This window comes from Hordeum vulgare, chromosome 7H, assembly GCF_904849725.1.
Source record: "Hordeum vulgare subsp. vulgare chromosome 7H, MorexV3_pseudomolecules_assembly, whole genome shotgun sequence".
NCBI classification, from domain to species: domain Eukaryota; kingdom Viridiplantae; phylum Streptophyta; class Magnoliopsida; order Poales; family Poaceae; genus Hordeum; species Hordeum vulgare.
Genome location: NC_058524.1, coordinates 302,799,999 through 302,807,065, shown reverse-complemented (window position 1 = coordinate 302,807,065; position 7,067 = coordinate 302,799,999). Strand labels below are relative to the sequence as shown.

General features: G+C 43.1%; 1 long non-coding RNA gene across 1 annotated transcript; it reads right to left on the bottom strand.

Moving 5' to 3' along the window:
- Nucleotides 1-2,453: 2,453 nt before the first annotated feature.
- LOC123412343 lies at nucleotides 2,454-5,875 on the bottom strand. Its single transcript, XR_006613472.1, has 2 exons — nucleotides 5,540-5,875; nucleotides 2,454-2,739 (listed from the first exon to the last, which is right to left on the bottom strand). It is a non-coding gene; the product is annotated as an uncharacterized LOC123412343 (long non-coding RNA).
- Nucleotides 5,876-7,067: the final 1,192 nt, after the last annotated feature.

Genomic DNA, 7,067 nt, shown 5'->3' with positions numbered 1-7,067 from the left:
AGATCCAAGCAATGACTAAACATTGTAATTCAGAGTAGAAAAGATCCAGTTATGCTCACATCCAGTATTAACTATACTCAGTGCATAAGAATGACAATAGTGCTCTCAGATCTGGTGCTTTTAGTAAGAGGGTGATGACTCAAATAAAAGAAAGCAACATGAAAGTAAATAGAAAGGCCCTTCGTAGAGGGAATCATTGATTTGTAGAGGTGCTAGTGCTCAAGGTTTAAAACAGAGTTGAAATTGTAATTTTGGGTGGTGTGCTTTTCCTGTCAACGTCATGATAGAATTTTTGATATCTTCCATGCTAAACACGTTATTGGTGGTCCCAAGCAAAAATATAAACTTTACACCTATCCACCATCCATACACAAGCCATTGCTGACTGAATGCACGGGTGCCTTCAAACATATCAACTGCCCGAGGAGTTTTGTTCAATTTATTTTTGGTTATGCATGACTGGGCATCCTTTTTACTAGCCTCTCTCGTGCAATGACACACAAGTAAACACCCATCTCGAGAATAACCCGCTTAGCATGGAACATACCGACTGGCCCATCACTCCATGAGAGGTACGAGCACACAAAACATATGTTTATTTGAATGTTTAGAGGTGGCACATGCAAAATTACTTGGAATGATAGGTTAATACCGCATATAGGTAGGTATGGTGGACTCATTTGGCATAACTTAGGTTTAGGAGTTTGGATGCACAAGCAGTATTCCCGCTTAGTACATGTGAAGGTTGGCAATAGATTGATAAGCAACCAGCTAGAGAGCGAAACCGTCATAATAATGCATTGAGAATAATTAACATTGAACATTAGCATGAGTAGGATATGGACACTATGAATTTAAATATCATGAAAGCTGTTGTCTGGGTACGACGATCTATGGGACCAACGATGCCCCTTTTGCAGGTTCACGGTGGGGTAACGCAAGCACAAAGAGCATCATCAACCTCGTAAGTGCTCGGGGTTTAGACAGGTTCGGGCTGCTCGGGAGTATAAAACCCCACGTCTTGTATTTTGTGGATTATATTGGTCCAATGTAACGACCTAGATGCGACAATTTCCTTATTTGGGGGCAAGGCCTCAATAGGGAAAAAGGCGCATCTAAGCGATTCGCAAGTACATGAATCATTCCATTACATACAAGAAGGGACGAGTATATGAGTTGACTTACACTCGCCACAAGTGAAGTTACAAATCCACTCAACAATTTATTCAAGCATCCATCAGGCAGGGTCCGACTATAGACAAGATAAACAGCAAAATAGCAATGAGTCTGCCTCGCTAGGCCCAAGAGACGACCAAGGTCCTCTAATCATTTGGGTACGTCACGATTACATACGCCCACTGTCCTCGTCGAACTCCCACTACAACTGCATATCATCGAAAGCATCTGTGGTGGTGTAGTAATCTGTGAGCCACGGGGACTCAGCAATCTTATGACCATGATAGCGAGTTTAACCAAGTGAGTAGGCGAGGATGGGGTATTGTTTAAGTTTGCAGGGGCACTAAGTATTTATGTTGTCTAACTTACGATAACATGAAGTAATATGAGTGATCTACGCATGATGGTCGTGAACTAGTAATAATCATTAAGTGATCCTGAACACCTACTTACGTTAGTCATAAACCCACTGTGTTTTCGATCGGAGAAGGATCTACGAAGGAAACAATCACGGTTACACACACAGTAGGTATGTTAAACAAAGTTTCCAAGTTGGCACATAACCACGAGCATGACTTTCTGTAAGATTTAATCCTATAGGGTGCTCCAACTAATCCATCACAAGTTACCACAAGCTGCATAGAAAGCCTCGACCATGAATCTCGTGATCTCCTCGGATTCCTTAGTGGAAAACCTCAATTCTCAAATAGCCCAAAGCATCACCAGAATCCCGATGCACAAGATATATCATTAAGGTAAAAACAAGTCCAACAAGACCACCCGACGTGGCGATGACCCCGATAAGAGCCGCGTATCTCAGTCTCAAGACACGACAAATAAGCTAAGCATACGGTGGCCTGACAGAAATCCCCCGAGTTGTCTCGAGGTGGCCCCGCACGGTGCTCTGTTTTGGACCAACACTCATGAGGAGCACTGGCCGAGGGGTTGATTAAATTATCCTCGGGGTAGTTATTCTCTATGCTTTTTATTTATTAAGTTATTAGCAAATGTAGTACCAAAGTTGGGTCTTGCTAGACAAGTCTTAAGACAAAACAATTTATCAAGGGGGTCCCCATAACAACCCCAAGTGTGTTAGGAGCGCTCAATTATGGAATATAACACCGGTTACCAAAACTAAGGCGCAAAAAGCGAAACAAAACACCCAGCAAAAGGACAAGCCTTCCGCCTTTTACCAACTATATAGGTGCATTAATTAAATAGCATTAAATAACATGATAATCAAAATGCCCATGTTATCACATGGACCAATGTGCACGTGCAACTAACAATGCTATAAGATGGTTGAGCAAGCGCTAAATTAGCCATTCAATGTTTTGCTAGGAGGTGAAGGGTTAGAGGTTTTCAAGGCAATGTTTGAAGGCTTAATATTCAGGTGGCAGGCAGCGGTAATTAACGATGGAAATGATTCATCTAGGCATAACAAAATTAGAAACGATATCATGGTCACAATCATCTTGCCTGTTGGATCTTCTGACTGACACTGCTCTTGATCTTCCAGAACGTACTCAACGGAATCCTCACACTCGTTATCAGCACCCAATGCTACCCAAAATAAATATACATCCAATGAACACACAACAAGTAACAATGCTTGAAACAACATGATGCATGAGTGTGTGAAAGAAAAGAGCATGTCAATGCTAACTAGTCAAGTTTCTCATGCATTTATTAAGTTGTTAGCATTCTAGACAGAGCCTCAATTTAAATTATTTTTACATGCATGAACATGGTAGAAATTGATGCATCATGAGAAATTGGTGCAAAAACATATAAATAACGTTGCAAAACGAGTTACAGAACTCTCGGTAATCACAAACCACGAAATGGAAGGCAACAGAGACAAACCAACAATATGCCAGAGGCTATGGGCATTTACTTGGCATTCCAAGGATTCCACTGGACTGGGAACAAAATTCTAGGTGGAATAGACCTAAAAATTATGCAAATCCATTAGGCACAACTCACGCAGTGCCCAAAACAAAACTACAACCAATCTGTCCATTAACAACAACATACCACTTTGATCAACAGAAAACTAGTAGCTGTAGCCACTCAATAGGATCAACCAAGCCATGAACATGGAGCTACCAAACATTACAACAACACTTTACTAACAGAAACATAGATAGGTGCATGAACCAATGGTAACCAAGCTCTAAACATGGGAAAAATTATCACAGTTTAGGACTTTGTGAAAATCATAGTTTGCACTAGCAGTTTATAATCTGGTAGGATGTTGACAACAACAAAACACTATGCTACATCTAGTTTCATGGCATGAAATTTAACAAGATGATAGAGGGCAACATATACTACAAATCACTAGCACTGAGCATGAGCTAAAACTCCACAGATCACTTGGTAGCATCAATTTAACATGGCATGAAAACACTATAGATTCTCAAACTTAGTCAAAATCACAATGGAACCTAGCAACAATTTATATCAGCATAACAACTTTGACAGTGAATAAATCTATGCCTCAAGTCCCTATTGGCAGAGTTGTAGCACGAAATTGTAGAGGATATCAATCACAACAAATCATGGCATTTCAACAAACACAAATGAGCAACATATCCCTGGGAACCATCATCACAACATGAGAAGAAAAATAACAGACTCCAACATTTAGAATTATTTAGCACGTGAATCTGCAATATTTTCTTAGCTACTTTGCAACAAGAAATCCACTCATCTACAAGACTAACATAGCAAACAAAAATACCATGGCTTAGTGCCCAAAAGACACTAACACTTTCATGTTGACACTTTCACCAAAGCATGCATGGATTAAATACTACAAAAAACACAAAATGCCACAACATCACAAAATAGCACTTTTGCAAACTTGCCCAAAAGACAAACTATATCACCATTGGATTCACTGGATTTGTCTACCCCAAAAGCATATATCACACTCATATATTTCTATGGAGAAATTTCCCACAAAATTGAAAAGAAAAATAACATGCAATTCCAATCCATTCATAAGTCAGTAATTTCCCTTTTGGGCCACTGCCAAATCTGACAGGTGCAGATGTGGACATTACCAATTCTGATAAGTTTTAAAACAGCAAAAAAACACCAAACAATTAGACAGGCAGGGAGGTCCATTGGCAGTGACACCAGGCTCCCCATAGGATGACATGTGGGCCCATGGCCCACTATCAAAGCCACCACACACTACAAATACATCACAAAAAGCCACAACATCACAAAATAGCACCGTGGCAAACTTTCCCAAAAGACAGAAACGATACCACCAATGGATTCGCTGGATTTGTCTACCCCAAAAACATATATCACTCTCATATATTCCTATGGAGAAAATTCCCACAAAACCGAAAAGAAAAATAACATGCAATTCCAGTCCATTCACAAGTCAGAAATTCCCCGTTTCGGCCACTGCCAAATCTAGCACGTCCAGATCTGGACATTTCCAATTCTGGTTTGTTTTAAAACAACAAAAAAACACCACACAATTAAATAGGCAGGGGGTCCACTGGTAGTGACACCAGGCTCCCCTTAGGATGACATGTGAACCCAAGGCGCACTGTCAAAGCCACCACATACTGCAGATAAATCAAAAGGCCGCGCGCACGTCCAGATCTGGACATTTTCAATTCTGGTATGTTTTAAAACAGCAAAAATACACCACACAATTAAATAGGCAGGGTCCACTGGTAGTGACACCAGGCTCCCCTTAGGATGACATGTGAACTCAAGGCGCACTGTCAAAGCCACCACATACTGCAGATAAATCAAAAGAAATAGGCCGCGCGGAGGGTGGGGGTGGAACCCGCAACCTCCTGTACACACACGCGCACACTTGACCACCGGATTACTGCTCTGAATCTTCTCATCTACGGGTGCTAGCCTATCTACTCCCTCCGTTCCTAAATATAAGTCCTTGTAAAGATTTCACTAGTGGACTACGTACGGATGTATATAGACATATTTTAGAGTATATATTCAATCATTTTGCTCCGTATGTAGACCCTTAGTGAAATCGCTTAAAAGACTTATATTTAGGAACGGAAGGAGTATTTAGCAAAAGGTGCAACCTTTCCCTGACGCAAGAGAGGCGCGGCGGCAACATCGACTCCACGGCGACGACGGTACGGCGATGCAAGGTTCGCGAGGCGAGGCGGCTGCGAATGCGGGCGTGCTACTGCTCCTGCTACACACGCACTATTGCCGCTACTACACACGCGCGCTACTCCACTGCTGCGTGTGGCCCTGCTACTTGAGTCGATCGGTGACGGGGCGATGTAACACGACGAGGTAGGCGCGGGGCTAGGCTACAACGCATGCAGAGAGAGAGAGAGAGGGAAGGGCTCACAGCGGAACGACAAGGAGGTGCGCGGCGCAGTGTGGCCGAAGCGGCGACGACGTGGCGACGCGGCTGCAACTCCTCCCGAGACGACGACGATGTTGACGAGGATGAGGCAGACGGCACGATAGTCCCTTGGCGCAGACGACACCGGCGGTGATGAAGAAGACGCCCATGATGATGCACCCGAGCTGCTCCCACAACAGCTGGCTTCATGGGGGAGAGGAGCTCGAGCTCCCTGTGGCCATTGCGATGACAACAGGAGAGACTAGCTACCAGCGGCGGGAGAGGGAGGACAAGAGGCAAATGGAGCGGGAAGGAGGCTAGGGCACCGGAGCATCCCTAAATAGAGCGATGCGGCTGCTGGGGGCCGTTTGATCCGAGCAAGGGTAGATCAATGGCATCCCCCCCTGTTCGTACAGAGGGTGACGGAAGCGAGGAGAGAGACGCATTGTCTCACTGGGCTGCGCTGCTTGCTGGGCTAGGAGAGGGAGAAGGCCCAGGTGACGAGGCCGTCTCTCTCTCTCAAACAAAACAGACTTTGTTTTATTTTTAAACCCCACAAACATAAAAATCACACATAAAATGTCAGAGAGGTTTAAGGAAAAAATCAAAATACCCCCCGGTTCACACTATTTCACCCCAATTAATTAAATTAGTTTTGGCATTTTTAAGCAACAAAAATAAAACCACTTTATTATTCAAATCAATCTGTTTTTCCAAAAAAAAAACACAAAGGCAAAATGCCCAAACATGGCAAGGGCTATTTGTTACAATTTTAGCAGAATATAACAGAGAGGTGCAACATTTTTAATTGGCCAAAAGAGCAACTTTAAATCCACCCAATTCTATTAGTTGAAAGAATAGGTTTTTCATAGTAATAGGAGAGTGGTTGCAAATATGAACACTAGGAGCTAGGACCCAACACCACTTGCAATCACATGACACCAAGAAACACTCACACTCAATCATGGCACACCAAACATAATTCACAAGAGATGATGAGATGATGGCATGATGCAAGAATTGACATGAAGCAAAACTTATATTCTTCAAACCACATGGCAAGTTGGAAGGGGTCCACACATGGAAATATTACATACTAGGCAAGGGGTGCATTTGGGCTGTTACATCCAAGTACACGAGCACGACAACCCGACAAGAATGCTCGAGGAGCGCAACTACATGTGCAAATGGACAATGTCTTGACCTTTGTAAAGGTAGCAATGAACCTCCTTTTATAGGTCAAGGGGTTACCATAATGACTAAAATGGTCATTACATGGGGAGAATTGTGGATCCTATAGCTTCCAAAACTACTGATAGGAACTACAATGCTAATAACCTAACCCGGATGGATTAGGACAAGCGCATTAAATGCGCCATGAGGTGTCACGCCGGCGATGTCTTTCGGCAAGGATTGTCTCTCCTTATGTGTCGTGTGCCTAACTACCTCTTATTATCTTGCCATGCCGTGGGACGTGTGTCATTAAAGTTGTTGTCAATTCCTTGGGCCGCCACGTGGCTCTCACAAGGCT